A 27,003-nucleotide genomic window follows, 5' to 3' on the forward strand; every position below is an offset into this window, starting at 1 on the left:
CATTTCAGCAAGAGTTAGCTCCATGTCTTAAGAACTTTGTATTACTCAAACTGAAACCCTCACTAACTCCATATGCCCCCAAATAACCTCTATCCTCCACTACCTCTCCTGTCTCCCTTGTGCCCAGAACAACCACTTTCCACAGCACACACACACACACACACACACACACACACACACACCACATACACACACCACACACATACACACACCACACACCTGCACACCTGCACACACCACACACATACACACACCACACACACACACACCGCACACCTGCACACACCACACACATACACACACCACACACACACACACCACACACATACGCACACCAGAAGGCTGAATGCAAAGCCTCTCCCTCGTGCCACAGATACGTCACCTGTCTGGTGCAGTCATCAGTGAGCTCAGGAGCCTGAGTTTCTCCACGCGGTGCACATTTTTAGTCTTTCTCCTCCACCCCTGGAATGCCCTGTCCGTCCCTTTGGCGTTTTACAGGCTAGAACCCGTTATCTCTTGTTTCTTTTACTTCAGTCACTTTCCAGTGTTTGAAGGAAAACTTTTTGATGTGAACATATTCTGGGTGGGTTTTTTTTTCCCTAACTGACGCTGGCTGGAGGAATGAAGAGGAGAGGGGGCTCTGGCCCCGTTACTTCCTGTTTGTTTTTGTTCTGGAGAATGCAGACCATCTGTGTCTCTCCGACACTTTTCTTATGCAGCCACTGTTCTCATTCTGATAGTTAATGCTCTTAGTTTTCCTCCGTTCTCACTAAACAATTTCCTAGTCCCCTTCCAAAACTCCTAAACCCCTCATTAAATCTTTCTTCCTGAAATTTCTTATCTTAATAGTACCTCTGCATACAGCTCTGTCCCCATTAAGGCCAGGATACAAATTAAGTAAATGATAATGGGAGAGAGGAAAATGGAGAGAGGGAGAGAGGAAGCCGTAAATGAGAGGGGAGAAATTAAGCTTGCTTCTTAAAATGGAGTCCGACAACTCTGAGACCCAGGTCCCAAGTCCTAGAATACACTGTTGTCTAGAACCGTGCCTGTCAAGTGCAAGGGGCGTTTCTGGATATTGTGGATGTCTGTGCAAATTGCATCTCCCTAAGCGTGGCCTGAGAAGTTCCTCCCAGGGTTACTTTTGTAGCTTTAGTGTATGGTTGAGATGATCCTTTCTTATGACAATCAAATGTACTTTCTTGTAGTTATCAGAATTTGTGGAGATACATTTTTCTAAGAGATGCCCATATACAAATTCTGTATACTTCAGGATTTTTGGTTTCAGTACAGCTTCACTATACAAGGTCTCTAAGCAACTCCCACCTCCATACCTTCTGGAAATCTGACTTCTGTGTATGCCAGTTTACTCCATGCTGTCTGGAAATCTACCTCTGTGTACACTACTTAAGGAGGCTGTTTTCTGAGGACCATCTTCGTGTCAGATGTCATTGCAGTTTGGAACACAGGATTTTCCCCATTCAGGTTTTAAAATAAAAATCAAAGGATCCCCGCCCCCTTCTGTTCTTAAGGTCAGGATTAAAAAGCTAAATGAATTCCAGGTTTCAGGCTCCCAGAATTATGTTTCAGCCTGTTTGAGCCTAACATGTGTTCCCAGCAGTCCCCTGGAAAGTGAGGGATGGTCGTGGCCTTCCTGGAGTGCCACCCAAGGGTTGGCCCTAGGTGTCCTTCTGCCTGTCCCCGCCGTAGTGCCTTCAGTGGAGCACATACCCTTTCATCGGTGATGTATTAAAATGGGCCTGGTGTAGTCAGCAAGAGCCAGGCCAAAACCGATTGGCTATTTTTACAAAGGAAAAAGGGGGTAGAAAGTCGCTCTTTTAATCTGGGTAAATCAAATCGTGCCTGCTCGCCCCCCACCTGTAGCTAAGTGTGGGCAAGAGCGGTGGGCTAGAGGTCAGCGCATCCTTGTACCTCTTCGCCCATGCTTATCCGCCTGGGCTTGGAGAGCCAGGGTATCTTCAGAACTGACTTTTCCCATCCCCTGAGAAAACCGGTGCTCTGCTTCTCTGGGGTCGGGGGAGGAGCATACCTCCTCTTTGCCCTTCTTAAAAGATTTGAATGAAAATAGTACCCCCAGCTTCTCTGCCTTTTACTTTTTTCCCTGCCATGAAATCATATCTGACTGTGACATCACAGTGTGCTGCTCCAGGCTGATGTGTGATGTATTAAGGCAAGATCTTTAATTGGGTTAGCGGGGCGCACTAGGGGCGCAGGGTGGAGGGTGCATGCTGCTCACCCAGTAGGCAGTGTGAAAGAAACTGCCAGGCTAGGGAGGGGCTCCTCTCCCCAGGGACTGTGAACTCCAGTGCTCTGTCTTCCTTTCATATATTACCAACCAATGAAATTAATCTTTTCAAAAGGAAAAATGTAAACTGTACTTTGTTTTTAATCTGCAAGAGAGTGGGGGTGGGATTGCACGGGCAGGTTTGTTCTGTACCATTGATTTGTGACCAACAAAGGAAATGTCTACTTATGAGACACAAATCAATGCAACCAGACTATGAAAGTGCAAACAGAGATGTGAGAAAATTATTCAATCGTTAGTCTTCTATGGAATTTAAAAACAGAGTCTTTTAGCTGTTCTGAAACCTACCCACACCCACCACCACCACTGGCAAAGAAAAAAATTAAATAGAAGTAGGGAGGACCTCTCATGATTGTAGAAAGCGGAGACAAGGCAGTAAGATTCCTAAAAGATCAACAATGTTATGAATGAATTTCAGAGTCCATTAAACGTGTCTCCAGATACTGTGGATCTCCAGCTTTCAAGAAACTGGTAGACCAGGTTCTGCCCAGGCCTCTGCTTCTGTGGGAGGCAGTACTGCTGGACAATTGACAGCTTCCTGCAAACTCTGCTTATCCTATAGTGACCCACCTTAAAAAATTAACAGATGTTAACAAACATGCTAAAATGTAGGCAAAAGGCTAAAAATTATTTTATGAAATTACCAATTTAGACAAACTAGGAAAGGGACATGAATTAGCCAAAAGTATGAATTGTGTCATATCTGTGTAGTTTGAAGTTTTGAGAATGCTAACAAGTGAGTCTCTTGAGCGCTGACTTCCAACTAAGAATTCTACTAGCAGACCTGATAGCTGTTGGTCAATTGTGGTTCCCACTTCTCCCCACACCCACAGCCTAACATTACTAGTTTGCTTAGAAATCCTGTTTCCAGAGATAGCAAAAGGTAAATTCCAATACTATCCCTATCCTCACTCTCACAGATTGTGAATTATGCTGAGGTCCCCTTGGGGGAATAGAAGAAAAAGTGGTTAGATGTTACATCACTGAACACTTATTGTAATAGCTTCCTAGTTTCTTTATGGCCATCAGTGTCCAGACAGGCCAGAGTCCCGAGCAAAGCCTCGGCAAACACTGGAAGCCCGGAAACGCTGTCTATGTTGGCTTCTTCTTCACCCTTTTCTGCTTCTGTTCCCCTGATGAAGTCAATCACTACTGACTTTCTCACCTGATGCAACAAAAGCACTTCTTCTTGACCTCATGTTAGTCAGTTGCCTGAGGAAAGCAAGGGACTGAATGGAACGGATCAGATGCCTACCAAATGAAGTAATTAAGGATGCGTTTCTGGCCAAGCCCACTGAAAATAACCCTTGAATAAAATCACAGAGTTGTTCAGCTCTGTGTTACACTCTAATACCTTGCAATCCAATTCTGGCAGTGTAGACCTCTGACTTAAAGCCCTGAATCAGAATAAACAAGGATTTTCAAGTGTCCAAATGGGTCTCCAACAAAACCTGCCTTCAAAAGTAGTATCATCTTGTAGACCTCATTTATCTGATTTTCCAATCCAAAACAGTTTAGAGAATACACTTGTCCTAGGAAGTTAGGAGGAGATGGTTCTAGAAAGCTGAGGCAGTAATGGCCCAATGGGGCCTACACTCCATACAGTACAGTCTGTGGCAGCTGGGTTGAACTGTAAGGTAAGAGGAGAATTCTCCAGAGAAAAGGAAAATCTGTCCCCGACAAGCAGGGATGATGACTATTCACAACGATGACGCTCCATCAGAAGAAAGGATCAAATGGTACCAGCATACTCCAACAAGGACTGGAATATCTGAAGGGTCTCTGTTTTTATACAAGTTTAGAGTGTGTGTTATTGCTTATAGTTTATGTCATTCAAATTTAAGTGGAGCATTTTATACTTATATCACTTTTATTTATTTGGTAATTTTTTAATTTGGAAAATGCAGAAGTGGCATTGAAAACCAGGCTAGCTAAAACTACTCACCATGGACACCTTGAAAGGCTGTTTACTCTTGAATGTTTGTTTTAAGTCCAGGTCTCTGGCACTAAGGTCTCTCCTTCCCATTGACCTTAGCTCTGTACTGTATGTAGTCATCTGGAGTAAGGCACAACTGCTCATATTTAGCTGATTTCCTCTGTTAATGTGTCGTTATAACTGACCAGAAACATGGTACAGGGAGTTGTTTGTGTGTTTTTTCTTTGCTTATGCAACTTCCAAGCAGAAAATGTTCTTGAGACCAGATGGTAAAGAACAGTCAACTGAAAGTTCTACTCTGCAGATGGACTGATGTTCCATGTGCTCTTGAAGCCAGTTCAAATACATTTGTGAATTCAAGTCTTGATTTTAGTAACTCTTGCACCTCTGCTAGATCCTGTTCAGTTGGCAAGGAAAAGAGGCTAGAGTATTTCGTTACATGATCTCTGAGGCCAGCTGAGCAATGAAGCCGCAATGCCACAGCCCTCTGTAGTTCAGCCTTCAACCCGATGAAAGTTCATCACAGGTCATTTTGGACACAGTAGATCACCAGGCTACAGTGACCACTTGGTGTTTGTGACCAAACCTATTTTCAACATTGTTTTAAAATAGTGTGCTTTCTTAGTACTTTTCTTATTTTTTTATTTTATTTATCCAGCGTTCAACTTGGCATGTAAGTTTTTGTTGGGGTTATTGTTGTTGTTGTTGTTGTTGTTGTTGTTGTTTTTAATCTGCTCAGCAATTTGGAAGTTTGCTTAGAACACAGATGAGTTAAGATAAAAAGCTGTTTTTCAAAAAATGCCTCTAGTAAGTAAAAATGAAGATACTATATCTGAATGAATGTGGAAAGTTGTCCCTCTGTATATTTTTAAAGCTTCTCAAAACCATCCCCAGTTCTCAGCCAAATGCAACCTACCCAGATTGTCTTTAGGAAAGTAGCAATTCACAGAGATTTGCAGTTAGCTGCATATCAAACCACACTCTCACTTCAGTCCCTGCTCATAGCTCCACCATTTTAGAATATGGTGAGAGATGCCAGAGACCTACCATCTGTTTAATGGGCTAATTATGTTTAGCACATGCCTACTTCACAGTAATACTATGAGTGAGGTTGCCAAACATCATACAAATGTATATGTTTGTATATATTGATATATAAATACACACATAAATAAAGTCGTATACATATATAGTAGCATTCAGCATCTCTGCACTTACTTTAGTCCATGTTTTCCTTCCAAGCTCTATCATGGCCTTCACTAGCTGGGCATTGTCAGAGTTTGTGATGATGTGTGGTGGGGGGCTCAGACTGAGAGGGGCAGTGATTGAGGTACTTGAGGAGCTAAATTTGTGTATGTGTCTGTCTGTCTGTCTGTCTGTGTGTGTGTGTATGTGTGTGTGTGTCTGTGTCTGTATCTGTGTACACGTCTGTCTTTGCCTGTTTTAGCTGTACTCCATATTTTCCCTCTTAAAATCTTAACTTACCTCCATAGACAGTGCAGCCAAATTCATGACACTGTTTCTGTACCAAATATTTTAGCTCCTCCTTTTTAGCAGCTGAGAATTATTCTGCTTTACTGAATCCCTTAAGCATACAGCTACAGCTTTTCTCTTAAGTACCATATCTTCTATATTGAGTATGTTGTTAAAGCGGGCATTTTTTCCCTTTCATGATGATTGTGCAGCCCTTGACAATGTTCCTAGTGGTCTCAGAGCACTTCCTAGGTGTGTGGTCTCAGGGACTCTAGTAACTACAAGAACTAGTTGTTAAGTGATAGCAAAGGAAGTTATACCTGGCTCCCAAGTTGGGTCATCCTTAGCTGCTTCTCAGAAATGAGGCTTGCAGTCAGTGTCCAGAAGGTTTGGAGCAGTAAAAGAGAGGCAGACAGAGGGCATTCTAGGTGAAGGGAATGAAAGCGGCAATGAACAGAGCAGAAATGGAAAGGAGCGAGTCATGGGTAACCAGAGTGCCTGCTCAGGATATGATATAAGCTCTAGGTGCTGGGCTTTCTGTGAGGCGCCTTTGTCTCTGTAAGGCTAGCTCTGCAAGCTCTGGACCTGCTTGCCTTTTAGGATGCATTGGCCTGAGAACTATTGGGAGAAATATCCATGTCTGCGTACCAGACTATAAACCCAATGTGGAGCATTCATTTTGAAAGAGAGAAAAGATCATAGGAGACTATCGTGAATACATTTCATTTTGTCTCTCCTAAGATGGAAGTGTCTTTTTAAAGCTTCCTGCACCCCCAGAGCAGTAGAATGTTTTGCTCTACCGCTTTAACTAGAGTGAATTCTTCAAACAGAGCTGTTTTGTCTTATTTGTTTTGCTTTTGCAGATTTATGCTTACCAGGGATTTTTATAAACAAGTTAGAAGGAGGAGAAATAGCCAAGATGTAAATAGTCCAATCAGATAAGCTTGCATGAGCTTGGTGGGGGCTTCGAGGGGGATGGAGGCCCTGCATCAGTACCAGAATGATCATTTTCACCTTAGGCATCAGTCTAATTTGAGAGGAGACATTGATAGACAGAGAAAGGCGGAGATATTACTTTTTTTTTTCCCTTGGATAGATGGAAAGTAATCACCTGGGTATATATTCGGTGACTTCTTGAGCTGAGCAACACAACAAGCTATGGACACTGATCAGAAGAAAGCAGTGCTTATCTAAACAAAAAGCTGAGGTGCCCCTTCATCACTCTTCCCGGAGCACCATCAAATGCTGTGACTAGAAGGAGGCCTAGCCCTCCTCACACCCCTGCTTTCCATGTAGGAATGTGCATTTTCATGCCTTGCCTGTGGTCTACAAGAGTTTAGACACAGATAGGGATCCAGAATCTTCTGAGGCTCTCAGGTACCATTGAGTCAGATCACTCTGTAGTTTCTTCAGTTCCTGTCATCACTTTAGGGAATTCTAACTTGGCTTCTTCTAGCAACACTGCTTTTCTGTATCTTGATTACCAACTGGCTTCTCAATTAATTGCTTTAGAGAAGTTTATTTTATAATAATTAATTGCAGGGTCCTATAAACGAATCTAGTAGTTAAGATGGACTCTTAGATGTGTCCTAAATATTACACAAATACAGAGACACTTACCAGATAAACATCTACATCTTTTTGCATGACTGCTAGAATACCTGTAAAACTGTCTTGGACCACATTAGACTTTTCAAATTTCTAGCGCTCCAGACATTTGTTGGGAGGTATAAGTAGTACGGTAAGAGTTGCTCATTTGCCCCTGTGAGTTGTGCCTAAGATGTGTTTAAACTGTTGTGCCTTTGTAAGGAAGTAATTCCACTATTATCAGTGTCCCCAGTTCCTGTCATCAGACCAGTTACTACAAATGGATTGCCTATCAGCTTCAAAACCAGCTGTACTTAGTGTTTTGCTGATGTTTTGTTCAGTGTAGAAGAGAAAGAACATGGTGAGTGTCTGGCATGGCCCAACTCCCTTTCGTGGATAAAGAGTCCATCACCGACAGCAGACATTCAATCAATGGTTATTGAAAGGGGCAGGAAAAAGTATCCCAAAAAACCCTCTCAGAATCATTTGGAAATATTAGTTCCAAGCTTCTGATACAATGCCGTGTGGTTTGTTGCCCACATATGGTTATTATGATCTACTTGTCAGCAATGATCCAGAAATACTTTACTGTTGCAATGCAAAGTAACATCATAATCCATTTTTACACTGTAAGTGTGTGTGGCCCAGCAAGTCCTTGCTCAGATGCCAGACTCACCACTGTGAAGGAACTGGCTGACATAGTGCCCTGAAAGCTCAGGTAAGTATAGTCATCTCACACAGGCATGGGTTGAGCCTGGTGTGTGAAGCCAAGAGGAGAGGCGAAGCTCTGCTCTTCTCTAAGTAGGAACCGTTTGGCAATGTTCACAATAGTTAGAGGGAATAGGCTTTTGTGAAGAAAATTGTGGTGTCTCAAGGCTGTTTTTATTAAAACATTTAGTCCACCAGCATACCAATTTTAAGAATAATTTAATTCACAAAGCCTATGAAATAAACAGAAGAGTCTAGCCCCAACAGCTGCATCCTACCACTGTGATCCTGCTGTGGTGCAGGGTGATTCAGTGGTCAAGATCCCTCCCTACTGCTCTGCATTTGGATATTTGTGAGGGGAAAAAAACTAAAACTCATTTCCTTTAATATCCATATGGCATGTAGCAAAACCACCAGAGAATACTAATCAAGATTTTTTTGGTCAGCTCTAGCCAGATGTTCAGGTAGCAATAATAGAGATCTTCTCCTCCCTCTTATTTTCTTTTCTTTGGGTTTTCTTCACGAATCCAAAGCTTTCCTGCTTTTACGGATGGGGGTCACTCCTAAAGAAGTAAGCCAAGTTTATCCTGTTTGCAGGACCACATGCTGCTTTGACAGGTGACTGTCTCATTGTGCCTTTTTGTAGCCTGTGCAACTGAGAGCATGTGGAATCCCAGGTGCTAGTCCTCCAAAGACAGTGTTGAGTTTGAACTGCTCTAATCCACTGTTTCACATTACACGACAATCAAAGGGGAGAAGAAAGTTTTCCTCCTGTGAGTCTACCCCAAGTGAGTGGCAGGATGTGACCTCTCTGTGATTTTCCATAAAGTTTTCCATGATATCTGGGGGTACTGACTCCTGGGGATGCATGCTTTAAAATTAGGTCCTGGCTATGATTTCCCATAAGAGGGAAATATGAGGCTGTGAAGAAATACAGACATAGATATCTTTGTAATATTCTTCCTCATAAATATTTTAACTCACTATCAAGACCCTATTTGATCCTCAATCAAGTGAGTGGTTTAAAGAAAAAATTATCTTTGGGTGCTGGGGAGATGGCTCATTTAGTACTGTTGCTTGTTTTGCAATCATGAGGACCTGGGTTCAGAACCCCAGTACCCACATAAGGTGCTGGCCGTAGCCGCATATGCCTGTAATCTCAGCACTGGGGTGTAGAGACAGGCTGATCTGATCTACGGGGCTCTCTAACCATCCAGTCTTGCCAGATGGTGAGGTTCTGGTTCAGAGAGACCCTTTGTCAAAGGAATAAGGGCAGAGAGAGTCACACAGGAATAGACAGAAGTTCTTTTTCTGGCTTTCAATTATGGCTACCACTTACAGATGAAACACACACACACACACACACACACACACACACACACACACACACACACACAAAGAACTTACATTTGTGATTTTTTTTTAAGTCGTGTTTTCAGCCTTTCCTATCACTGGGATTTGGGTTAACCATCCTAACAGGTGACTGGGAAGAAATCATGTGTAGAAAGTTCTCATAGCTTATAGCAAACCGGAGGATATGCTCATGAGAGAAATGCAAACCCATGAATGTAGTTACCTCCCTCCCCCCCCCCACCCCCCCCCGCCACACACACACACACACACACACACACACACACACACACACACACACAAAGAGAATAGTTCAGGGACAGTGTGTGATGCTATATGTCCTGCATGGGGAGACACTGAAGCCATGTTTTCAGTTCCTTTTCTCTCCCTGGAAATCTATGCAATAAACAGAGCCAAGAAACTTTGGAATATACTCTGGTGAAACATAAAGGAGATGAAAAAAAAAGTCCTTTGAAACTCCAATTTAACCAGTGCAAGCTAGCAGCCAGTACAGTGAAATAACTGCCTCCTTTGTCCTTTGGGTTTGGTGTTTCTGTACACTAGGAAAGAGTTAGGGAATATATCTGCCTTGTGTGTTTGTTTGGAGTCCTTGGCTGTTTCGAATACTTTTAAGATGAATGCTTGTTTCCTGCATTTCCTTAAACAAGTTCAGTTAAACATATTGCTTATCCCACGATGCATGATTATTCAATGCATTACAAAATACAGGAAAATCAATTGGGCCGTCCCCTTTCTCCCGTCGCCCCCTCCTGTCTGTGACACTGTGTGAGGAATTGAGAGTGCGTGTGCATATGTGCATGCATGTGTATGAGTGTGTCTGGGAGGTAGACAGATTCCCTACCTGGAAATGGCTTGCTATTATTAGATGTTCAGTTACCAGGGGTTATGTAAGACAATTGAAGCTCTGTTTTTTAACAGAGACATGATTCATGCTGCTTGTAGTAACAGTAACCACCTCCGAACGAGACAGAAACCAGACGCAGACAAAGGCTGGAGAAATCAATGCCGGGGACTCCGTGCAGCCATTCTTCCGATAGCCTCTGCCTTTCAATCAGGGCACTTAGGTTATCAAGAAAGGAGGCTCCTGCTAATTCTGGATCTTTTCTGCCTCCTGGGACTGCCAGATAAATTCATGTGTCTGGAGCTAGGTACAGGAAAAACCAGGCTTCAGGAGCAGTAACATCTGACCTTCCTCCCTAGGATCTCGCCAGTATTCAGCCACACCTGTCGAGGAACAGTGCCCACACATGTGCTAGGCACAGGCCTCTCCAGGCCTTCTGTTTAGAAAGCTTGGAACTTGAGTGTTGGACTCACCCACTCTCAGAACTTCCCTTGGGTGATGTTTTCAGCATGCCAAGGGAACAAAGAATGGAATGGTATTAGAGTTGGTACCCCCTTTATTACAGCATCTCTCCAAACTCCAGCAGACACAGACTTGCTTCTCAGCCCTCACACAGACTCAAGACCCTTCCCTGGTCCCTTCAGACTACACCAACTCCACAGTACCCATAAATTTGCATGTCAGCCCCTCAACTGTGTAGGACACAATACCACCTTTCAGGTGAGAACCAGCTCAATGTTTAATGGTAGTGTTCTTTGTCCATGATTTTATATATATAAAAAATTACAGCTAGGGAAAGTTGGTGACCTGACCACGGTCATACAGATCCTCATTTCAGATGCAAAGAGAATGTGCAGATCTAGGTCTCAGTTGAGGCTCTCCTCTTCAAGTTTGCTACAAAGTTTGGTGGTAAACAGGATATTTTTGAGGAGAAATTAAAATAAAAAAAAAAGACTTTTCTGCTGAAAACCTTGTTGTAGATTACACTCATTTGCCAGGCAGCTGAAATGTCTCCTCTCCCCTCCTCTCTACCCTAGGTCCTAAGTGGCTCATCTGTGTGAATCATGGCGGGAACTCATGTTTAAAGAAAGTACCGTGTGACTGTTCCTGTGTCTACCCCAGTGAGGTAGAGCATCCCAGCAGTATTTCCCTGTCCCTACCAGTGACATCCCAAAAGGATGTGGACATCTTGGGCTTCACCCAGACCCTGGAAATAAATTACTTTAGCTACAAAAAGAAGCTAGTTCCTACCTGAAGAACTCAGAAAATAGCAGTCCTGCCCCAGCTCCACACCCCACAGGCAGGCTGCCCTTCAGTCTCTCTAATACATGTAAGCCGCCGAAAAAGACAACTTTGAGTGTAGAAATGACAGAGAACTGTCTAGCCATGCACTCTCATCAAGCCAATAATCTCCTGCAACAAAATTTCATTTTAAGAAATACCATTATTGCTTACTAGTGTTGATCAACATCGTAATACATTCTTAAGGCTATTAACTATGGACGATACAAAATTTCATTAATATTTCTGCTATTTTGCATGTTCTTTACCTATTTTAAGGTAAAACATAAGTAAACATTCTCATTTATAAAATAGTTTTTAACTAAATCCTCTGTGTACCACTCTTTTAATCAAGGAGGGAAGTGAAAGACTTCACAGACCATATTTAATGAGCACTTACTCTTCTAATAAACTATAAAAGTCATCTGTTCCTACAGTTTTTAAGGAAGAAAGCTGTACTCTCCTGAACACAATAAAACTCCCTGATCGTACACCCAGAAACTATATTTCTAGCCCCAGTCTCAGCACAAACTCACTGTTAGGAAACAGGTTAAGTCTCTGCTTGAGATAGCATCTCATCTGCAGGACTCAAAGCCCTTTGCTATCTGAATGCTCTGCACTGGCCTGGGAAGACCAGCTCTGGGCTCTCTGTGTGGTGGCAGTAACCAGTTTTCTGGGAAGACAGAACTCACTGTTTGGGAGTTTTGTGTTGTGCAAGTGACTGCCAGGCTGCCTTCGCTTACACAACACAATGTGTCTCCAGACTGACTGGAGATAGAGGATAGTGTATGGGTGAAAGGTGGCGGAGAATTCTACAGACACCTGCGGCATGCCCTGATGACATCTTTGTTTGCATCAGGTTACCATGATTTAATGATCACAAATAGAAATTTTCCTTGGTATAAAAAGCGTGTTTGCTTGGTGCTTCTTATCCTTTTGTCCTGCTCTCTGTTTGGTATCGACTAAGGCAGAGTCTGTCTTACAGTTAGCCCCAAAGCAGCCTTTGCTGTGTAGGTCCAGTCTTTTTCAAAAGCCTGAGACACAGTGGCATTTGGAGAGGTAATGACTGTAATAGTGGATGGTGTTTCTTTTCAACAAAGTATCATACATTCTACCTGGGCCTTTACCATCCTAAACAGCCTCCTACAGAAATCAGAGCTGGACTTGTCAGGCCTCCAATAACTATGGCAACCAGTAACATGGTTATAGCATCCTAATGTGTACAAAGACCTGCAGTAGGTGTTGATGTTTCTGTAAACTATGAGGCAGCCTATCCCCTAGAGGACTGACACACTCCCAAATGATACAGAAAGCAGACAGTAAACACTATTTATCTAAATGCTAAGCCAATGTCAGAGGTCAATGTCGCCCAAGGCATTCCTCCCAAAGATGGTTTCATAAGGGATATGTCTTCCTGCGGGCCTTGAATGGGAAGGAAGTTCCGGTACAACAGGGAAGGTGACAATGGTGGTATACTGTCATTTACATGGTGTGCTCAGAAGCTTAGAGAGACAAATGTGTTTATCTTTCTGACCCCTAAGAGTTAGCAGTTAGCCGGGCGGTGGTGGCACACGCCTTTAATCCCAGCACTCGGGAGGCAGAGGCAGGCGGATCTCTGTGAGTTCGAGGCCAGCCTGGTCTACAGTGCGAGATCCAGGAAAGGCGCAAAGCTACACAGAGAAACCCTGTCTCGAAAAAAGAAAGAGTTAGCAGTTAATACTCAATGGAGTACTAACAGAAAGACCTCATTGTATAGACATTCAGTGACTTTCATCATAGGCAAAAAAATAAAAATAAAAATAAAAAATAAAAGCTTTCCTCTAATTTTCCTCAGGCATTTTTTGGGTGAAATAATGTCCCATAAATGCAATAAGCTTGGGCAAATATGAGGTTCTCAACACCTCTCTAGTATATGGTGAGCATACAAGAGGGAGCAAAGCCTATAGGGCTTCCTAAATTTATTTGACCCAAGCATTCTTCAGATTTTCTTTTAAGTGACTTTCTTGTGTGGGGTTGGGGGCCGCATGGAGGTCAGACTTGGGGAGTCGTCTGTCTTATCTTTCTAACCCCTGGGTCCCCGGGGTTGTGCTCGGAATTGGCAGAATTGCCTTCACAAACGGAGCCATCACACCAGCCCAACTTTGAATTTTAAAAATGAGTTCATTTATGCATATGAAAGCTTTATCTACATGTATTTCTGAGCACCGTGTGCATGTCTGGTGCCAGCAGAGGTCAGAAGAGAGCGTTGGGTCCCCCGGACCGAAGCTCCAAATGGCTGTGATTCCACTTGCAGGGTCTGTGACTTGAACCAGGGTTCTCTGGAAGAGCAGCCAACACTTTCAACAATGGAGCCACCTTTCAAAGCACCCCCTTCCCCTGCCCTTTTTTTTTCCTTATGATCCTTTTTAAGGTATCCTATAAACTAGTATCCTAAAAACTCATTTTGAGATATACCACCTTAAAGGATTTGAAGGTCCAGAGTTGAAAATCAATTGAGAAATTACATTGTGATGATCAGTGCTATTGAGAATGAATGTACCATTGACTGCAGAGAAGGATCAGTGATGAAGCCAGTAGGCACAGGAAGTGAGGACTGAAGAGGAGAGCCTTGGAGGGGAGAATCAAGTGTGGATGAAAAAAAAATGGAGGTGATTAAAAGAGACCAGCATCCAGAAACTTAGCATGCTGCATGGCAGTATAGGAGCCATGCTCATCATCTAAGAAAGGAAAAAGAATGAGCAGGATCTGGCAAAAGTCAGCTACACTAAGGTTTGTGCATGGAAACAATGGGTAGGGTTGGAGGCCCAAGATGGTGAAGAAATTAAGGGGAAATACTGCACATAAAAAATGAGAAGGGGGACTATAGAGATGGCTCAGAATTTAAGAGCACTGGCTGCTCTTCCAGAGGTCCTGAGTTCAATTCCCAGCAACCACATGGTGGCTCACAACTATCTATCATGAGGTCTGGTGCCCCCTTCTGGCTTGCTGGCAGTGCAGACAGAACACTGTATACATAATAAATAAATAAATCTTTTTTAAAAAAAAGAAAAGCTGAGAAGAACAGGAAATCTGAAGGTTACCAAGGACACAAGGACACAACGCAATGGTCAGTGATGGACTGAGGTCACATTGAAACTGGGCTCTTTACACATTAAGAATGGTGAGTTCAAAGCTGGGGTTGGCAGAATTGGAGTGACATGGGAGACCTCAAAAGAGTCATATAAAGAGAGAATGAGGGCCAAGCAGTAACTGAAGAAGGATACTGAAGGTCTGTGGAAAAGAAGTGGTGGACCAGAGTATAGCTCAGTGGCAGAGCGTATGCCTAGCATGCCAGAGGCCTCGAGTTCAGTCCCCAGCATGGGGTCAGGGGTAGTGGTGGCGATTTAGATTCAAGTATTAGTGTAGGGAGGGCATGAATCAAGTGTTTTAAGAAGTACAAAAAGTTCAAAAGAAGGCAGTAGAGGCCCATGATGGAGTTTCTAACAAAAGCCTGCGGTGAGGACCCGGGATGAACAGGAATGAAGGCAGGAGGTCAGCGGGTCAGTGATTACAAGCCGCTACAGGCCACACCTCCGGGCAGTGTGATTAAAACCTGATGTTACATCCTTCTTTGCTCCTCTGGGCTTCGTGGCCTATGGCAAATAGCTGTCTTTCCTAAACAACCTCAGCTGCCTTGTCTATGTATAAAATACCTTGAGTAATTGTAAGACATGAAGTTAAACAGTGAATGAGAAAGCATATTTACCACATGATAAGCATTTAGTTTGTGGTAGCCAAAACTGTCACCAAGGTGAGGAACAGAAGAGGGAAAAGGAAATTCTTGGAGTGTGTTAGCTGGGGCAAAGCAACTGTGATGTATCCTAGTACCTGTTTTTCCAGAAAAGTGTAATGGTGAGTACAGGAAATATAATACAAGCGACGAAGTATAAAAGACTGATAAACCAGGAAACATTCTGGCCACAAATCATGCATCTGTTAGGATCCTTATTTCAGAATTTAAAGAGACCTTAAAGTCACCAGGGCCTGTGACAGGCTCTCTGGACAGGAAGGTGTCAGTTAAAATGCCTTAGAAAGGAGAGGGTAAGATGGGTGTCCTGTCATTAAGGCTTCATTTAAGCCAAAGAATATCATGCTGCTGTGTATCACCTGATCCCCAGTTCTCTTGTTTTAAATAAGAATCGGCTACCTGGAATACTAAGGCTTTGGGGATGTACAGCTCTTATTAACAGTTTGTGAATTGTCAAAAAAGGAATCAGGGTCTCAGTGGAGAAAATTAGCATAGATTTACTGTGACAAACAGTTGGACTATGATTTCACTCTCTGTTGGCAGGGCCATTCCAAGGGTCGTTGAATCATCCGAGATATTTCTCCTAGACATGAGTATTAACTGGTAGTTAATTAGTGAGCTACAGTGTAAGACTGTAAATGGTTCTCACAGCATTGAGAAGCTGAAGCTAGGGTCCTGATCAGTCTGACCATGCTGTCGTTGGTCCCTGCCTTGTTTACTGGTTGTCACCAGTGTCTGTCAGGTAGGATTACTCATAGTGACTTGAGAATTTGTTCCAGGTAGTTAGTTAAAAAGTTAAAAGTCAAATAGATCTCTTAAACATGTTTAATGGCTTCCCAGGGTGGTAAGCTATGTAGTTCCCACATTTTTCTTCTCAGGAGGCTATTAAAATTTTAAGGGATCTTGAAATCATAAAACCCATCCCTTCTTTTTACAAATGGAAAGGGTGATCCACCTAGAGGTTCAGTGACTCGCCTAAGGTCATCCAGATAGTTCTAGAATTTTCGTTCCCGTCTCTTAGTCCTTTGACTCTCCCTCCCTCCCTCCCTCCCTCCCTCCCTCCCTCCCTCTCTCTCTCTCTCTCTCTCTCTCTCTTTCCCTTTCTCTCTCTCCCTTCCTCTCTTTGTCTCTCTCTCTCTCCTCCTCTTTCCCCCACCTCCCCTTCTCTTACACACACACACACACACACACACACACACTGTACTCCTCACTGCTAGCTTTTTGTTTCCTTGCATTTACCCTTGGCCGTGACATCTCTGTGCTTCAGATTATGAGCTCGTGCGTCTTTGCCATTAGTACCCCTCACCACTGACTCACCACTTCATTTAGAATGAAGAAATGAGGAAGTGGAGCAATTTTAAATTTACTGTGATCTTTGAGACAGCTTTGTCTACACCTGGGAATTGCTGTTAGACAATTAAGGTTAGTAAAGCTCATTGAATTTCTCAGAGGAAAGGTGTTATTTGAATTATTACCAGATAATTATTGTTAAAAATAACAATAATGTAAAAATGGGAACGTGGCATGTTTGCGACATTATCATTTTGAAGTTCCAGAAGTTGAGGGAAGTTAATGGAGATCTAGAAACAATTGTAATGTCTGAAATTGTAATGTCTGATGACTGACACACTGACCCAGAATCAGAAGCCATGTTGTTCAGCTGAACTGCCTCTCGAAAACAAACCCCTACTAGAAAAGAGAATATCAGAGGTAAGACCTGTGGTACCCAAACCTGTAGCATCAGCATCAGCTGGGAACTTGCTGAAATGCAGAACTGCAGGCTCCACCCAGACATGCTGACTCCGAAATCCTGGTGATTTGTGTGCTGGTTAGAACTTGAGATGGACAGAAGACCCTCCCATCTCTAATTAGAAAAGAATTAGGAAGGAGCTTTGCATATTGGTAGTTTCGAGGCCGGTTCCTTCCCAGTGACTCTGGAGTCTCAAGGAAAGGATGCCCTCTGGGATCCTAGCCGGAAGCAGCAATGCACTTGTGCTCTGGGAGAACTATTTGAGAGTAACAAGAACAGTCAGAACGAGGTGCGCTTAGAGTCTAGCCTCATGGTCTCCAAGCTTCCTAATCACAGACTTGTTCCATGAGTTCACTGAGTCATTGTTCCTCCTCCAGACCCTGGGCATAGTAATCAACATGGCTGAGAAATTTAAATGAGAATGTTTTCATATATGCAAATGTGTGCTTCCTGATAGAGTGTAGATAGCCAGGAAATAGTTGCTATTGTTTTCACTCTGCCCTTTCTGTGAGCTTCCACCCTGGAAGGACTCTTCCATTTTACATTGGTTTGGTGACCTCTGAGGAGTGAGTAGCAAAGGCCACAATAAAGTCACACCTTAGTATGACATACTCTGAGACAGCTTCCTGAGGCAGGTGTACAGAGACACCAGCAAAGCAGCAAGCTAAAGAAAAGTGACCCTCTGTTCTGCATCGGGGCAGATTCTTTATCACAGTGGTGATGTAAGAGGCAGAGAGAACAGCTGGATTTCCAGAGTCTTGATAGAATTTGTGGCACCAGCAGCCCCTCAAAAATTACCTTTTAACTTAAAAACTAAGTCCACTGGATATGGAAGTCATTAACAGGGAATAAATATGAAACCCCATGAAGTCATCTCCACTGACTCTTTTTAAGAGTATAACTGCCCTTTAAGCAATCAACATTACGGACCACACAGTAGCACTGATTAATAGACCCTCAGGTGTGTGCAGGCACCTGAGAGGGCAAATAAGGAAATAGGGGTAGAAGACAGTTTGCCAAGAACTGGAAGATCATGGCAGGATGGGAAGGAAAGGGGCTTGATTAAAGGACAGGAAGATTATGCCTCTGTTTAATTATAAATTCCACCCTTGTAGTAAACTGTTATGTGTCCTGAACATGTACACTTAACTAATTACATAGAGGAGATCTGTGTATTGCCAGGTAATTGTTCACTGCAATGTGGGAGAATATTGATCAGTGATTGTCTTTCTTACCTTAATGTAGTTGCCAGGAGATGAAAAAGAGGAAAGTTCGGTGTGGTGAACTATTAATAATCTCTAGCCATTCGATGTGTTAGAAAGAACAGTGAACGGTTTCTGGGCCCACTTTCACTGCTTACGCAGCTGCCAAGGTCAATGGGTCAATTCATGGCACCTCTGCACTGTACCAGCCAGAAAGGGTTTGATGGATATCACCGTCTTCTTCCTCTGCTGGCCAACACTGAGTGGGCGAGGCCTCGTGGTACTCTAGAGCCTATAGTGCAGACTGATGTTTGAGAGGAAGCTCTCTTGGCCAGTGAGAATGACAGCTAACTCCTGGAAGCCCTGTTCTACTTGCTATGGTAAGCCCACTATCCCAAGGCAGTTGTTTTTGGTTGTAGTTTTAGTTTGGTTTGGGTTTTTTGTTTGTTTGCTTTGTTTTAGCTTTTCATTTAGGACTAAGAAAGAATGATTCTGTTTGAGGTCAGAGGAGAAATGGAACAAACAATATTTCTTCTATCCCTGGAAGGAAACTAGGCAAGAAAATGAGATGAAACGTGGAGCAGCCATTAAATAAGGAGAAAGATAAGTGCAAATGTAAGCACGTCCAGAGCCCGAAGAGTGAACAAAGCTAGCTGGGAATAGAAGTGTTAATGCGGCAAGTCTGCGGACCGGCTATATTAAATTTAACCATAGAATTACTGCAGCCTGTTCCCACCATGAACTGTAGCCGATGCCATGCCTTTTCAAAGTGCGAGGAGCCTCATCCTAGTCTTCAGTCTGAGTTTATCACAGCAGTGGTATTTTCAGTATTATCATAATTATTACTGCTGGTAACATTAGAAAAATCTGCTTCTTTGCTTTTATGATCCACCCTCATTTTAAGGTGTTATTGAACTATAAAAATGGTATTTATTTGCTCAGTTTGTTGATGCTAATAACTGAAACAAGTTTGTTATTTTTGAAACATTGTATTCCCACAAACTCTCCCTGTCTCTGGTCTGGCCTTTTGGTCTGGACTTCACTCTTGGTGGTCTGGTAGGCTTATTGGTATTTATCAGGCCCTGAAAGATATTTAAAGACACAAGACCTTTTATATCAGTTATCCTTGCTTAGTTGTTAACAAGGATAGGACCTTGAGAAGTCGGCTCCCTTAATCTCCTCATCTGATCACAAGGACAGTGGAGTAGATGAGCTTCAAAGTCCTTTCTGTTCGTCCTCAGTTTCTACGCCTTCTAAGCAAGATTCCTTTTTCCTTTGGAATTGCTCTCAGCCAACATCAGTTGAGCACACATCCATATGCAAGGGATTGTACTCTGGGGGCAGGAAAAGAGGTGTGGTCCTTGTTCTATACCCCATAGAAGGACTTTGCCAACACCACTATAGCTAAAGACTAGTCACAAGAGAAGAGCTCAAGAAATGCATTGGAGCACAAGTCTACCTGATAGTAAAGACTTCAGGATGCATACCCAAGGATACAGGGTGAGCCATCCATGTTTAAGCTTGCTAGAGAATGGACAGCTGTGTGGAAATATGATTGGTCAAAAGGAGTGTGACCTAATGGTAGTAGACTCCTCACAGAAACCCAGCAAGGCCTGTCTGTTCAGATTCTTGCTGGCCTCTCTGTGTAGCATTCCTTCTACCTCGGTTGGACAGGACCATTTCTTAACCTGGGGTCTTAGGATCTACTTCCAAACAAGGTATGTCAGGACATTTACGGCCTGTTCCTACACAGAAAGGCATGGGAAGATTAGAACGGTATTTTTAAGCTTCGTGATCTGCTCTTAGGAAAAGGGTTCCAGTTTCTATCTCCTGCTTTGCAGAAAAGAATCTCTCATTTCTGTGACTTGTGTTATGAAAAGAGATAGGACAGAGGAGGACAAGAGAGAGTCAGAGAGAAAATTTGCTTCTAAGGCTGTTTCTGAAGCCTCCACCCTGGGATATTGTCTCTGCTTTTCAAGAGTGGGGAGAGAAATGATACAAATGGTGATTGGAGTCAGTAGACTGTGCCAGGGGGTCCTGTAAATCAGTGCTTGAGGATTCCAGGGCATTTCCCTTTGAGAAATGCTTCCTAAATGAGGTGGTATTTAATGGCCCTTAAAGAAGGTCTATGTAGACATTGGAATTAGAGAAAAATAGCATGAACAGGTGGGAAAGAGTGGGACTTTGCTGATGTGTAGAATGAACTATAGACAAGAATTGAAAATTGAATCGGGATCCTTATTACATACTCAATGTCAAGTTGAGAAGTTTGAATTTTATGCAGTCGTCAAAGGGGTTTTTGTGCACAGGAGGAATGTGTTTCGGGTGGTGCTTTAGAACACTAATGTACCAGTGTTAGAAAAGTGGAATGTTGGTGTAAAACGAAAAGAAACTAGAAGAAGAGAGGCAGTCAGGAGATGTCCGCCAGTGTTCTGGCAGCAGGCGGTAGGTAAGAGGTAATGGTGGTAGGTACCAAAAACAAGTAGATTCAGGAAAGTTGACCAGAGGAAGAACTTGGCAGCTGATTGGCTTTGGAAAGGCAAAAACATCAGGATAACTGCTCAACTGTAGACAAGCCATGGAGTAGAGGTAGCACCAATTCTAGGGTAGCAACAGATTTGGAGAGAAACACAAGTGAGGTCTGTCTTAAAGTTTCTAACTTAAAAGAGCTGGTAATACTCATCAGAGGTGTTAAGTTTCGAAGAGTTAGAGACCCTGAGATGCTCATCTTTTCCAAGGGTCTCCTGGATACAGTATGCACACTGGTGAACAAATGGCGAGTGCACTGGTCACTAGCTGGCCTTAGAAGACAGGTCAGTGGTACTGCAGTGAGCAAGAGCTAGATAGAGCAGTGTAGATGCCCTCTGGGACGTGCCTGTTGAGGTCCAGGCAAGTGTTCTAGACAAAGCCCGCGGAGGGAATGTTAAAGAATTTACTATCAAGGGAAGAGGAGAAGGGAACAAGCAGAGTGCAGGACACACAGCAGCAGGCTCGAGACAGGGAGACAAGCAGGACAGTGTCTTGCCCCATCACAAAGGTGGGTAAGTTTCAGGGACAAAGTGAACCCTGAGCAGGACCCAGAAGGCAGGAATGTCAGGGGTGAGGGGGTAGTGAGCGGGAGGCCCCTGGAGACAGATCATAATCTAAACGTTCTAAGACTGTGCTCCCTGGAGTTAAAGATAAGTTCTTCAGTTCTCTGCAAAGGGAACAGGGAGAAGGCAAGAATCCAAACCAGGGAAGTGGCTGTCTTCAGGAGAAGCAGTGCCTGAGCAGGTGCAAGGGAGAGACTGAAGGGAGTCAGAAATACCAGAGCTGGGATGTACCTGGACACCGCGCAGTACTACTCAGCCTGTCAAAAGAAGGCAGCTTTGCCACTGCCGTGAGTGAACCTGGAAACACTAAGTGAAATAGTCCAGACATAGGAAGATAAGCATAGCATGCTCTTTCTTACCTATGGAATCCAAAAGAGGTAAACTCATAAAAGCAAGCCGGGCGGTGGTGGCACACACCTTTAATCCCAGCACTTGGGAGGCAGAGGCAGGCGGATCTTTGTGAGTTTGAGGCCAGCCTGGGCTACAGAGCGAGATCCAGGAAAGGCGCAAAGCTACACAGAGAAACCCTGTATCGAGAAAAACAAAACAAAAAAACTCATAGAAGCAGGGAATAAAATGGTGGTTAACATAGGCTATGGGGGTGTTCAAAGAATACTAAATTTTATTTAGACATTTTTCTAGCCTAAACAAAAATTTTATTCTAGACAAGACATACATTCAGAGATTTCCCCCCCTTCTCTTCTCTTTTCTCTTCCTACAGGCAGCTGCTGAGATTTACGGTTTACTGCCTGCCCTAGGATTAAAAAAAAAACAACTATCACCAAAAAATATAATGTGAGGCAGTAGATATACTAATTAGCTGAATTTGTCTATTCCACAATGAACACAAACCTCATAACATCGTGATAACATTGTGTTATATGTTCCACAAATTTGTGTCAGCTAACAATCAATACATGTAAAACATCAGAAGCATTGACTGGGCCAAGTTGGAAAGGTGCTGTCCCAGTCTGTCTGGTCTAACCTCCACTCAGCTTCCCAAAGCCACTTCATCTGCACTGCAAGGGTGCTCTGATGTCTCAGACATCCCAGCAGCCAGCAGAAACACTGAGGAACAAAGATGCAGAGCCAGCCTCAGTCATGTTCCTTAGTTCATCTCTGTCAAAAACCGTTAAATAAATGAGCAGAGAATGCCGTAACCATGACTACTCATTTAACGACCTTTGCTGTTTTGTTGTTTGTTTCTGATAGATGCAGCCGCTCTCTGTCCCCTGCCCCAATGAACATCTGCACTAGGCCCAAGCCTTGGAGTGAATTACCTGAAGAGTGACACCATTTATCTGAAAACTACTGTAAGTACATTATGCCTCTAGTGAATTAGTTTACTTCATTTAATAGAGGATGATGGTGATGATGATGATGATGATGATGATGATGATGATGATGATGATGATAAACCACACAATTGTAAAAGCAGGTAAAAGTTGAAATAGCTTCATCTTTTAGGTACACTTTCATCTCTTAGGTGACCAGCCCCAATACCCGCAGCTGTTTTCAGCTACCAGCATTCATTGCATGCATGCCTGGGTGTCCCATCTGTCTCCCATCTCCTGGTGGCTGTGTCATGCTGAATCTCTGTACACCTTGCAGGGACTAGAGCTATTCTACTTGGTCATGTGTGCCTCTTCCCAAGATGGCGGTAGCTACTCTTCTGTGCTTACAGCTCGTCATGTGCCCGTCTATTGAGTCTTGCAGTTGCTTGTCCTTTCATGTCACCCGGGTCAGATCTTTGAGCCAGCTTCCTTGCCTATGCCTACATGACCCCTGGGACACACCCCATGTTGTTGCTTCCTTGCAACTGTAAGGAGCCACGGCTTCCTTTTGGAATTCGGGGCCTTCCGCCATATTTCCAGCCCATCAAGCCAGATCTGCTCTGCCCCCTGGGTTCATGGCACTGTGTAGCTGATTGAGTTCCTTGTACACAGGGCGTTTCTGTAGAAATATATCCCTCACAAGGAAATAAGACAGGTAGGAGAGTCAATATCCACAGGAAACTAATGAAAATTTACTAACCAATCATATTAAAACTAATAGATGAATACATGCTTTTTTCCACTAAGAAACACCAGAAATTTGAATTGTTTAGAAGGTATGCATGCAAAATAATTATGCATTTTAAAATGAAATCTCATTTTAATTGTACTTACAAGTTTTCCTGTGCAGTATTAGACAGTTAATGGGATGGTGATTTGCAGAAGTCTGTGTTACTGGAAAACACTAAACCTGAGAGGCTAATACTCCTCCTCTTAGGTGCCAGATAGGATTTTTCACATTCATGTTATCTGTGTTTTTAGCTGTTCTAGCATACTTCAAATCCAAGGAAATGAAGCTAGAATTTTGTTTTGAGTCTTTTTACCCATTATGTATTTGGTCTCTTGGATGATAATTGATGATAACTAGTATGTAGGTGATGGACAGGCCTTTCTAGCCAAGATGGGAAATGAAGGACATTGAGGGACTAAGTAAGGCCTAATGACATGAGAGAAAAACCATAAATTGTTTCTTCTGCCTATAATCACACAGGGAATTTAATTGCATAATTTATCCTTATGTTCGAGTGCAAGTAGTCCCTTCAAAATCCTCACATCTGAATAGTTTCTCACGTCTGAATTTTGCTTCAACACAGAAGGATGCCTGTGCCAATAGTGCAGTCTTGCTAGGATGTAGACTGGTGTCAAGGTTTGTGTGTTCTGTACAACGCCTCCATTCCTGTGCTGCAGAGAACACAGACCTAGACCTAAGAATTGGGATCTGATCTTTCTTGGGAAATTGCAAGGAAATGCACAGCCCACCTGTTTTTGCCTCAGAATGGTGTTTCGTCTTCTCCTGGGCCCTGGGGGAATGGGCAGGTTGGATTATAACCCTAGTAGTGTCTACTCTTCAGAGACTGTTATATACACCAAAGAAATAGTCACCAAGTCGGGAAAAATATTAAAAACGGGAATTTTACAAAAGTGTGTTCCTTTCTGAGAGTGTCCTGGGAGCTGCCAGTGCTCTGCCCCTCTTCCCAAAGTTTGAGAGGTGATGGTTGAAGCAAGTGCTGGGTTTTATCACGATTACCTGCACACATGCGAAAGCCTGCCTACTTACTGTTGCTGTTGTGATAATTAAGCGAGATGATGTATATAGAGGATCTGGCACAGCAGAGATGACTATATCTACTTACTCCACTAAAATTTGCTGAGCATTCAGTGGGTGCCAGACACTATTCTGGGCACTGGGATATAGTAGCAAGGAACACAAACAAATCCCCACTTGTGAGCTTACATTCAGTTTCCCTGCTCTATAAATGGCAAACAGACAAAATAGGTACATGGAAGCTAACAGAGGACTGATTTGATTTGATTTTCCTTTTTCCTTCCAGAAAGTATAATTGAGAGGAAAGTGTGAAAGAAGTGCAAAGGGGAGACAATAGGTATGCTAATGAACCTTGCCGACCCCCTGCCATTCCCTGTCCTAGGGCGTGACCCAGAGACTTCTCGGGACTCCAGTACCCAGGCTCACTGTTCTCTAGCTTCCCTGACAATCAGGACTAAAGAAGACTTCTGTAAGAGATGGAAATTGGTAGCAGGAAGAAGGGAGAATGTCAGAGCGCACTCTGGTGCCATCCTGACTCAGTTCAGAAAAACGTGCCCCTCTCTTGGCTTCCAGGTTCCCTGCGATAAAGACGAGATCAACCGCTCTGCATTGTTGCCAGTCTCTGGTGCTCCGCCATCTCTTGAGAGTGTGCCTTGGTCTCATCTACACCTTGAGATGCAATTCCTTCATCAAACTCCCTTTAGTTAAAACATTTACATGGAGCTGGGCAGTGGTGGCACACGCCTTTAATCCCAGCACTTGGGAGGCAGAGGCAGGTGGACCTCTGTGAGTTCAAGGCCAGTTACAGAGCTAGTTCCAGGATAGCTAAGGCTACACAATGAACCCTGTCTCAAAATAAAAAGGGGAGGGGGGGGGCAGTGGAGGAGAACCTTTACATGTACCATTGATTTCCTGCCAGGATCCTGGCTACAGTGAGGAAAGACACTGAAAAATATTGTAAATCAGCCCTGCCAAGAAGAAGGGGAAAAAAAGATTGAGATAATAAAATGCTTTAATCATGAAAACATTTTAAATTAATGTGAGAATATTGGGCCAAGTTGTGAAAGGATAAATTGTAAGAAGGCATGATAAGCAACAGTCCTAGAGGGTGCTTTCATGAATAGACCATAGTGTTCGGGCCCATGGGCTACTGCCGGCCAAGTGCAGCTTGTTTGACCCTCAGCTCCAAGGAGCTCTCAGTGAAGCCACAGCAATGAGAAGCATGTGAACAGAAGAGAGGTGGGGGGCGGGGAGACCAGGGTGGGAAGAAGAGGTTGCTGAACCTAACATTCCTTCTCTGTTCACTACAATAACAATCCTTCGGCCCTTGCCCTGACCTAGATATTCAAAAGATTACTAAAATGAAGATGCCTAACTTACACAGCTAACATGGACACCACAGAACTATACTTTTCAAAAAGCTCCACCATAGAATAATTGCTCCTGGGCCAGCACTGTGCTAAACACAGCCTGGCTCATCTCCTTGATTCTTACCCACAGTCCACAGCCGGAAGGGATCTCTGTTCCCATTTTGCAGATGGAACATGGGGGCTCAGAGATGCTGACTGCCCTGCCTTGGGCACATGGCTGCTAGCTGTGGAGCTCAGTTTTCCTAAGTCCCCCTCCCCAGGTGGGAGTGGTGGTGGCTTTTTACTTCCACCCCAGCCCCTCCCCAGACACTCTACAGTTGTGAAGCGGAGGAGGGAAATAGGGGCCACTCCAAAAAGGCTGAGGAAGGCATCGCTGCTCTAAATTATCCTGATCCAATGACTGAGTAATTATTTATCAAAGGGAGGTTCTGACTAATCCTTTCCTATCTAACCAGGCTGGTAAGTGGAAAGCCTGCTAATGTGCAGGAGAGGGTGGGAGCCCACTGAAGGGAGAGAATTGGGAGAGAGAGAGAGAGCGAGAGAGAGAGAGAAGCACTCGCCTCTCCACAGACCCTGGAGACTGATAAGAGCTCACACGGATAAAATATTTATTTTTCCATATGTTGCAGAAAGTATTGCCATCACTGTATGTGTGCAATATGTGCGAAGGAGTGTGAACTATATACATCCAACACCACCGATCTGCCTGATTTCAATGCATTTAACATGCTTAATACCTAACAGCGCATCCATATGTTTTAATGCATATTTCTTTGCACAAACAATATGGTCTAGTTAGGGAAGAGCCAGAATCCTCCACAGCCTTGCTCACTGCTATATTTCAGCCCTAAACTTTCTGGCAGGGCCAGCACAGGGAGAGTTAAAAACAGAAGGCTCTGCTGGCTAGCTCGGCCGGCCGGCCAGGCGCCCTTCACCTTAAACCGCCTTCCTACTTCTTAAAGCAGCCTTTTTCTCATAACAAAAATGTTCACAGTGGGGAGATGAAAATGTTTTTGTTCTTTTTGGACAATTGGGACATGTTCAGTCAGAATGTCAGCACTGACCGTTGAAAGGCGGGTGCCTGTGGCCACACTTTTTTTTTTCTTTTTTTTCTTTTCTTTTTTTCTGTTTTTTTGAATGCAGAGCTCCACCAGCGTGGCGGGAGGAAGTGCACAATGAT

At 43.5% G+C, this 27,003-nt stretch overlaps 1 protein-coding gene across 21 annotated transcripts in view; it reads left to right on the plus strand.

Annotated features, from left to right (window-relative positions):
- The window catches only part of Zbtb20 (zinc finger and BTB domain containing 20), a 786,974-nt gene that overhangs the window by 692,647 nt on the left and 67,324 nt on the right, over positions 1–27,003 (plus strand). For 13 of the 21 annotated variants that reach the window (XM_052740705.1, XM_052740707.1, XM_052740708.1 and 10 more), the window contains 2 exons: positions 22,567–22,667; positions 24,740–24,790. The gene's annotated coding sequence lies outside the window, so the exon portion shown is untranslated. Of the gene's footprint in view, positions 1–16,639; positions 16,733–18,116; positions 18,643–22,566; positions 22,668–24,739; positions 24,791–27,003 lie in introns of those variants that run through there. The other 8 variants (XM_052740711.1, XM_052740724.1, XM_052740706.1 and 5 more) reach the window with 5 other exon arrangements.

The sequence above is a fragment of the Peromyscus californicus genome, unplaced genomic scaffold (assembly GCF_007827085.1).
Source record: "Peromyscus californicus insignis strain IS unplaced genomic scaffold, ASM782708v3 Scaffold_16__1_contigs__length_79575227, whole genome shotgun sequence".
Lineage (NCBI taxonomy): Eukaryota > Metazoa > Chordata > Mammalia > Rodentia > Cricetidae > Peromyscus > Peromyscus californicus.